This window comes from Emydura macquarii, unplaced genomic scaffold (genome assembly GCF_026122565.2).
Source record: "Emydura macquarii macquarii isolate MOO-44397 ecotype Brisbane River unplaced genomic scaffold, CSIRO-AGI_Emac_v2 contig_2927, whole genome shotgun sequence".
Lineage (NCBI taxonomy): Eukaryota > Metazoa > Chordata > Testudines > Chelidae > Emydura > Emydura macquarii.
This window is the reverse complement of record NW_027133064.1, coordinates 47852-56643: the sequence shown is the minus strand read 5'-3', so window position 1 is coordinate 56643 and position 8792 is coordinate 47852. Positions and strand designations below refer to the sequence as shown.

Sequence of the window (8792 nt, the reverse complement as noted above, 5' to 3'; positions counted from 1 at the left end):
GAATACTATAGCCACAGGAAAAACCCAGGTGGCTATAGGGAAGTCAAGCAGCATATCTGGATGCTAGGCAAATGTATTTCACCTGGCTACCAGATACAAAAGACTTATATAGTGGTTGCTTAGGTTCATTTACATGTTGATCGTATAGTGGAATTTGATTAACAGTTCAGGAAAGACAATTATATGTACAATGGGATACACCAGTTATTTTCACAGGAAAGACAAAAGAGCCATTTGATTATACAATGTGTTTCAGGTACCCTGGCTATCACCCGAAGATGGGTGGCTACACAATACATGTTAAAATGCTAATCTGTATCAAGTAAATTCCTATGGGGCCAGGAAGACAGGGGGGCATGTACCCCTGATACTTATCAGAACAGGAGATGTCTGTTCACAGACTTCAAAAGGGCTAGAGTTCACAAAAGGAGTTTGCATTTAAATTGTAGTCCTGAGATGTCCTGTGGGATTTTAGCATCTTTATCTCAGTCTCAGTTTGGGGCATCCTCTCAATGATTTAACTTGAGGGCTTCCATCACAGTTCAGGCTACCCAGTTTCAGGCCAGGCCTTCTATAATCAATTTCAGGCCAGGCATTCTATAATCAGTTCTATGATTAATTCTTTGATTCCACATACTCCATGATTTTTCCAGGGATTGAGGTGAGGGTGACCGGTCTGTAGTTCCCTGAATCCTCTTTCTTCCCTTTCTTGAAGATGATAGCCAATGGCTCTACAATCACATCAGCCAACTCCCTCAGCACCCTCGAATGCATTGCATTTGGCCCCATGGACGTGTGTATGTCCAATCTTTCTAAATAGTCCTAAACCTGTTCCTTCAGCACAGCGGGATGTTCACCTCCTCCCCGTTCTGTGCTGCCCAGTGCAGTAGTCTGGGAGCTGACCTTGTCTGTGAAGGCAGAGGCAAAAAAAGCATTGACTACTTCAACTTTTTCCACATGATCTGTCACTAAGTTGCCTCCCCCATTCTGTAAGGGGCCGCACTTTCCCTGACTTTCTTCTTGTTATTAACATACCTGTAGAAACCCTTCTTGTTACCCTTCATGTCCCTTTCTACCTGCAACTCCTATTATGCTTTGGCCTTCTTGATTTCACTCCTGCATGTTCAAGCAGTATTTTTATACTGCTCCCTAGTCATCTGACCAAGCTTCCACTTCTTGGAAGCTTCTTTTTTGTGTTTAAGTTCACCAAAGACTTCTTTGTTAAGCCAAGCTGGACGCCTACCATATTTGCTATTCTTTCTGCACATCGGGATGGTTTATTCCTGCACCCTCAATAAGGTTTCTTTAAAATACAGCCAACTCTCCTGGACTCCTTTCCCCTTCATATTAGCCTCCCCGGGGATCCTGCCTATCGTAGGGAGTCAAAGTCTGCTTTTCTGAGGTCCAGGGTCTGTATTCTGCTGTTCTTCTTTCTTCCTTTTGTCAGGATCCTGAACTCGACCATCTCATGGTCACTGCTGCCCAGGTTACCACCCACTTCTGCTTCCCTTGCCAATTCTTCCCTGATTCTGAGCAGCAGGTCAAGAGGAGCACGGCCCCTAGTAGGTTCCTCCAGCACTTGCACCTGGGAGTTGTCCGCAACACGCTGCAAAACCTCCCTGGATTGTCTGTGCTCTGCTGCGTTGCTCTCCCAGCAGATGTTAGAGAGAGATCTCCTCTGCTCTTGGTGGCTGCTGGCTTTTTCATTGATCAGTTTGTTCCAATATCTCCTCTTCACATCTCAACCTCTGATCTTTATTTCCTGAAAAGAGCCGCTCCAGGGCTGGTCTTTCCCCTACACCCTCTGTGGTAAAAACTGATGTAATGAAAATCAGTTAGTCTTTCAGCACTGTCTTTATCCTCCCCAATTGCTCACTTTATCCCCTGCTGAACCAGGGACCCATCGATTGTCTACAGATAGATTTTGATGGACTGAAATGATTCCCTGGTATTTGGTTTATATTTCAGGCTGTTCACTCTGCTAATTCCATTCTAACCTCCTAATTCCCATCACACACGTTGCCTGCTGCATTGTACACTCCTTTCTCCTGGCTCACAGGGTTAATATTTGCCATGTGCTGAGGGATCCCTGTTTGGCTCTAACACTCTCTTGCACCTGGCCAGGTGGCCGGACGGGGTTACTGTATTTGTCCCCTCGCTGATGCCTTTGTTACCCAGGGGGTGCCAGGCTCTGGTTGCTGACGTAGCCTCCAGGCCGAGTCTAAGGATTTTAACTTCCCTGCTTTAAGGCCTTTTTGACTGGCTTCCCCTGGTGAGATAATGTGATATTGACGCGTTTCTCTTTGTTTTCTTTTAGAGAAACTCCAGGCTGAGCTCAGTAAGTTCCATTCCCCCCAGTATCACCCTTGTCTGACATTGTCTCCTGCTCAGCCTGTCTGTGTTCGGGGCGTTCTCACCCCTCTGTCTGTGCTTGGTTGCAGGGTGGAGAATCGCCCAAACCTACGCAGGTACTGTACATCCCGCTGATATTTTATCCAGGGTGAGACCCCTCCTCCCCCTGGAGGCTCTCTGCTCCTTTCCCTGCACAAAGCATTTTCCTATGACATTCAATGGGCTAGAAGCAGCAATGTCACTGGGGCAGATGGAAAGGGGCAGACAACACCTGGGTTTATTGCAGGGCAGGGACATGCCCCCTGTGGGAAAGGGCTGATTGGTGAGGAAATACTGACCCCGTTGTCAGCTGTCCAGGGCGGTAGCTGGCCTGTGCAGGATGGACATTCTCACCTGGCCATAACTGGCACTGAACTGCCCAGCTCTCTCTTCCCAGCCACTGGATTTACATGCTCAGAGCGGGCTTTAGTAATTTGCTGTTTAGTAATTTAGTAATTTAGTAATTTTCTGCCTCACAGCTGTGGCTGAGCTGTGTGTTTGTGTCTGTGTGTCTGCTCCCAGCAAGCTGCCTGGCTGTGTGTGCATTAGTGCATGCTGGGAGAGTCCAGGGCAGCTCCAGGAGGAGTCAGAGAGCCCAAGGCCCATGCACACACATTGCAGCACCACAGGCCCAGGGCTCCCTGCACTCCGGGGTATCTTACTGCACAGAGCTGGGGCGGGAGGGGGCAGGCAGGAGAGTCACACAAACACCGCTGGGGGGCCTGTTAGGGTCGCCTCCTCTGAGGTCCAAAAAACCAGGACATCTGTCTGCTCTACATACCCCGCCTGTCCCCTCACCCCAGCACAGTCTGCCCAGCCCACCCCAGGAGAGCACCCAGCCCCCGCAGGCTCCTGCCCTGGGGCTGCCCCAGGTACCAATCATGCCAAGCAGGACACGGCACCAGATCTACCCTCCCCCCTCCGGCAGTGACCCCCACAGCCAGTGCCTAAAGGGTGGTGAATGGGCCCTGCTAGCCCGGAGCTCCCCATCTCACTCCCATGCTCTCTCTGTGCCGGCACCGCCACCCCGCAGCTCTCACGTCCCACAGCCCTTGATCACTCAATGGCACAAGACCCTCCCCTTGTCCCCTGGTGCCTGCCCCTTCCCTTGCACCACCTTCCACATCCCCCACCAGCCCCTGACCCTTCACTCCCCACCCCCGTCCCCTGGTGCCAGCCTCTCCCTTCACTCCTCTGAGCCCCTGGGGCCCCTCTCTTTCCTCACCCTATCTGCCCCCTGGTGCCCGCCCCTTCTCTTGCCCCACATTGGGCCCCCTGCTGTCTGTGCCTCCCCTCACCCCCTTTACCCTCTGGGTCCTACCCCTCCCCTCATCCACCCTCTTCCTCCCTGGTGCCCCCCCCCATTACCCTCTGCCCCCATAAGGCTGCCCTTTGCCACACCACTCTCTGCCCCCCTTGTGCTCCCTTGCCCATCATCCCCCCCATTCTACCCCCAGTACCCGACCCTTCCCCCTCTGCCCTCCTTGTACCCACCCCACCATTCACCCCCCTCAGCCCTCCTGGTGCCAGCCCCTCCACTCACCCCACCCCCGTACCCTTGGCACCCACCCCTACTATCCTCACCTTCTCCCCATTAATGACTGCCTCTTTCCTTGCTCCCCTTGTGCCCCTGGGGTCTGCCTTTCCCCTCTCTCCCCTCTGGCCCCCTTGTGCCTGCCCCTCACCTCACCCCCCTTGTCACCTTGTCACCTGTGCATTCCCCGGCCCCATCCTTGGCTCCCCTGGTGTGCACCGCTCCCATTGAGATCCCTCTGCCCCACCTGCCTGCCCCTTCCCTCACCCCCTCTAGTGTCCTGGAGCCAGCCCCACCTTTCACTGCCCCTCTGCCCCCTGGAGCACACCCCTCTCCTCCTACCCCATGCCCTTTGGAGCCCCCTATTCCCTCACAACTCTCTGCCCCTGGTGCCCACCACCATCCCCCTCTGCCTCTTGACGTCTGCCCCTTCCCCCGCTCCCTCTAGTCCTCTGGGGCCAGCCCCTCCTTTCACTCCCCCTCTGCCTCCCTGGGACTGCTCTTCTGCCTTAGCCCCCTGACACCTGCCCCTCCCATCACGCCACTCTGCCCCCCGGCACCTGCCCCAGCCCTGGCTCTGCCCTGCGGTGATCACCCCTGCCCTAGACCCCCCCGCTGCCCCCGTCTCCTGCCTCACTCTGTGCCCCTGGTGCCTGCCCGTTCCCTCCCCCCTGCACCTGGCACCTGCCCCACTCCTCCTCCCCCACCCCTGGCACCTGACCCTCCTCGTCACACCCTTCTGCTCCCTAGAGCCCCCCTCTCCTCATTTCCCTGCCCCTTGGAGCCCCCCCCATTGCCTCACCCCTCTCTGTCCCCTGGTGCCCCCCCTACCCTTGCTTCCCTGTGCCCCTGGAACATGCCCCTCCCTCCACCCCCCTCTGTCCTCCTGGTGCCTGCTCCTCCCCTTCCCCCCCCGCCCGCCCTTGTGCCTGCTCCTCCCCTGTCCCTGGGTTGCCTTCCCCTGCCCTGCCCCCGCTGACACCTTCCCACCCCACCCCTCCCCCGCTCCTTCTCTCCTTCCCCTCAAGTTCGCTCCCATGGGCAGAGGGGCCCTGACTCCCCTTAACGGGCAACAACCCCCCCCCCCCCCCCCCCGATTAATGGGATGCAGGTTAATTTCCCTTTGATCCCAGTGACCAGCCCATTCCCTGGCCCTGACTCTATGACTGTCTCCCCAGTGGACGTGACTCTGGATCCAGACACGGCAAATCCCTACCTCGTCCTGTCTGAGGATCGGAAACGTGTGAAACCCGGAGACACACGCCAGGATCTGCCCAACAATCCTGAGAGATTTGATAAATATTCCATTGTCCTGGCCTCTGAGAAGTTCAGAGGCGGGAGGCGTTACTGGGAGGTGCAGGTGGGAGACAAGACTGACTGGGTTCTGGGAGTTTGTAGGGAATCTGTGAGCAGGAAGGAACCGGGCACACTCTCACCTGAGAATGGATACTGGGTCCTGTGGCTGAGGGATGGGGGATACAAGCCCTGCACCTCCTCCTGGACCATCCTTCCTGTGAGCGTCAGGCCCAGGCGGGTGGGGATTTTCCTGGACTATGAAGCGGGCGAGGTCTCATTTTACAATGTCACTGACAGGTCCCAGCTCTTCACTTTCACCGACATCTTCTCCGGGACGCTTCGCCCTTATTTCAATCCTGGTGTCAATGCTGGGGGTAAAAATGCGGCTCCCCTGATCATCTGCCCGGTCCCAGCCCAGGCCGGAGGGAATCTCTGTCCCTGACAGTGACACCCGCAGCAGAGACTGTCCCCTCCCAGCGCTGAGCAGCCCCCAGGCCTGTGCCCAGGGGAGGGTCTAAAGGGCATCAGCAGAGAAAGGGGTGGGGGGAGCTGGCTCCTGGGCTGGGGGGGGGCAGGGTGTGTGTGGGTTAGGGGCAATGTCAGGGGTGGAGGCTGAGGGTGGGGTAGGGAGGGGGCTGCAGCAGCAGGAAGGGAAGAGCCCAGCTGACATGAGGAAGACTCTGGGGGGATGTAATGAGGGGGGAGGGGAGAGGCCCCCAAGGAGGAAGAGCCCCTGGCAGAAATGATGGGGGAGGGGGAGGCCCAATGAGTGCAAGGGACCAGTGAGCGAGGGGAAGGTCCCGGCATTTCCTGCCCTGGGGGAGTCACTGCCCATGGCAGGGAGTGAAACGGCCACAGGGGGCAGTGCGGGTGCTATACGGGCTGCTCTGCACTGCAGCCTCAGCCTGTGGGGGAGCTCATTCCAGGGCCATGGGGCGAGGGTGGGGAATGGAGACAGCTGGGAAAGGGGATTCGGTAGCTGGGCCAGAGGAAGGTGAGAGCCCAGCCCCAGGGCTGTGAGTGAGGGGCCCAGGCTGGGCGAATAGGATCTGTTCACAGGAAAGAGCCCAGGCAGCTTTTCCCCCTGCTGCCCATGTGTTTGCCCCACCCCGATGCAGTGCGACAAAGAGCTCCCGGCACAGGTGATACTGGTAAGAAATATGGACAGACAGCTCATGTCTTCTGCTGCCCTATCACATGCTGCTGCACCTGTCATCTTTCTCCATCCCCTCGCCCAGGGGTAGCAGATGGTGACGGACGAGGATCAGTCACTCCTGTCAGAATTTTTACCCGTGTGAAATCTCAATGTAAAATCCGGAGAGGAAAAAAGAGAGATTGTTCTAATGTAGAAAGTGTCTTTCCTGTAACAAGGTGTCAATATGTTAATTTACATTTCAACAACATGCCTCTAAACAAATTTGTAGAAATGGAATTAACATTTATATTTTGTCTTCACTCACATGTACATTGACGTTTAACTTCTCTAAACAGCATCACTGGAATTTCAACAGTGTCATTTGAAGAAATGCAAAATATTTATCCTAACAAAATAATCATAGAGCTGTCAGAGCAAGTTGTTCAATTTCACGTGCATCATAATGACCATGTGTTATAAACATCCCAGATGTACGTGTTGTGCAGCTGGTCTCTCTCTGTCTGCTTATTGTCTTAACTGGTTCCCATGGGAAGGCATGACACATACACCTGCCTTCTGCAGGACTCACTCTGCACCACTGAAAAGTAATAAGGTGAAAAAATGATGCCAAAGAACTAACTGTGCAAAATATTATGTCAGTGAACTCAGACGAGATTATAAAATACTATTCCTTGAACTGCTGTTATAATTATTTCATGTCATTTTTATCCTTCTACCTACTGTGATGGGGCATCTGCTGTAGACTAGTCACTAAGGGGTTACAGAGCTCTAGAAAGGCTGTGCAGGAGGCAGCCAATTAGAGATGGGCTGAAAGGAGCAGCCATTCAGGGCCCAGCAGGCACATATAAGAAGAACTGCAGGGCAGAGTAGGGTTAGTAAGTCCCTGGAGCTTAAGATGGGAGAACTAGCTGTCCTGTAGGGTGAGATTAGTGAGTGGTTTGACAGAGCAGTGCTGCAGGCAGGGGCTGGTGGAGCAGCTAAGTACAATTTCTGGCTGGCTGTGGGGATTTGCAGGCTGAGGCCCTGAAGGAATGGTGCAGAGGGGGCTGGAGGCTGTGGGGAAGTAGCCATGGGAAATGAGCTGAGAAGTTGAAGGGGATACAGCAAGTAGCTGCCTTCTATAGGGTCCCTAGGCTGGGAGCTGGAGTAGTGGGTGGGCTTGGGTCTCTGCCTTTGCCACTGGGGAAGTAGCCAGACAGTAAACTGCACTTGCCACTGAGGGACATAGCTGGAGAAGGATTTCAGAGATATCTCCTGGCAATGGGCAGCACAGATCACAGCAGTTCTGGGAGAGGGGTGGGTCCAGGAACCAACCAGAGGATGGGTGTTAGCTAGCAGACCTAGACCCTAGTGTGGTGGGGCATCTGCCCTGCACTGGCCAGGGAGGGGTTAAGAGGGCCCTTGAAGAAGCAGCCACTGGGAAGGAGCTGTGGGATAACCAATCAAGGTCCAGGAGCCCAATATTAAAGGGAGCTGCCAAGCAGAACAGGAGCAGTCAATCCCAGGAGTTCCTGGAGGGAAGGCTCAGGCTGGCTGCCCTGCAGGTGGAAGGAGGTCAACCCCAGGACAGGACAGAGCAGGGGCTGACTGCTGGAGCTCAGCAGAGCAGATGCCCTGATACAAGGGTGGAGGAGGTGCTGGGGCTGTGGGGAAGTGACCCAGGGAAGTCTGTTGAGTGGTGGTAGGTGGTAGCAGCCACTGAAGTAAGTTGTGGAACCAGGGCTGCTGGAAATGCGGGGGGGGAGGAGCATGGATTGTGACTTTGCTGGAGGGCTGGGCCAGGAAGAGGGCAGTGGGGCCTGATGGTGGCGAAATGGGCTACGGGTGAGCCCGAGGAAGGGTGACAGAGCACAGGCTGCGGATGTGGGCATCTGCTTAAGCTATTCCTCAGCTCACCAGAAGGAAGCACCAGTCCGGTGGTGAGGGCTGCAAGTATGTCACACCTGGAATAGCCAGCAGGAGGCGCCAGTGTGGTGAGTTGACTCTGTTACAGCTACTATGATCAGTAATAAAGACACATCCTCCCTTCTTTGTTCTCAATTGATTAACAAGACACCATCCCCAACCACAAATGCTATTTCCCTATATGTAGAAATCTCTGCTACCACATCCTTTTTTTGTATGTTTTTGTTTGGCTGTGGACAATATTTCAAATGTACTGTCCATATCCCCTGTTAATTTCCAGGTACTACCGGGCTCTCTGTGTTCTTGGTTATCAGGACACAATAAATATTGTTGTTTGGCAAATAAGCGGAGCAGGGGTTGTATTCCTTCACTGAATAATCACAGATTAACTTAATTGCATTAAAGCTGTGGTCCCTTCTCATCAAATTTTGTGAAACTTCACTGGGAAACCTTCCTTCTTGGCCATACATCAGTCCAAAGGGTGATATTTTTGTTGTCGGGTGAGGTTTA

The 8792-nt window shown here is 54.2% G+C and overlaps 1 long non-coding RNA gene across 1 annotated transcript; it reads left to right on the top strand.

Moving 5' to 3' along the window:
* The first annotated feature begins 1557 nt into the window (after positions 1-1557).
* On the top strand, positions 1558-5656 carry LOC137167531 (uncharacterized). The gene is made up of 3 exons (XR_010924132.1): positions 1558-2338; positions 2442-2468; positions 5104-5656. It is a non-coding gene; the product is annotated as an uncharacterized lncRNA (long non-coding RNA).
* Positions 5657-8792: the final 3136 nt, after the last annotated feature.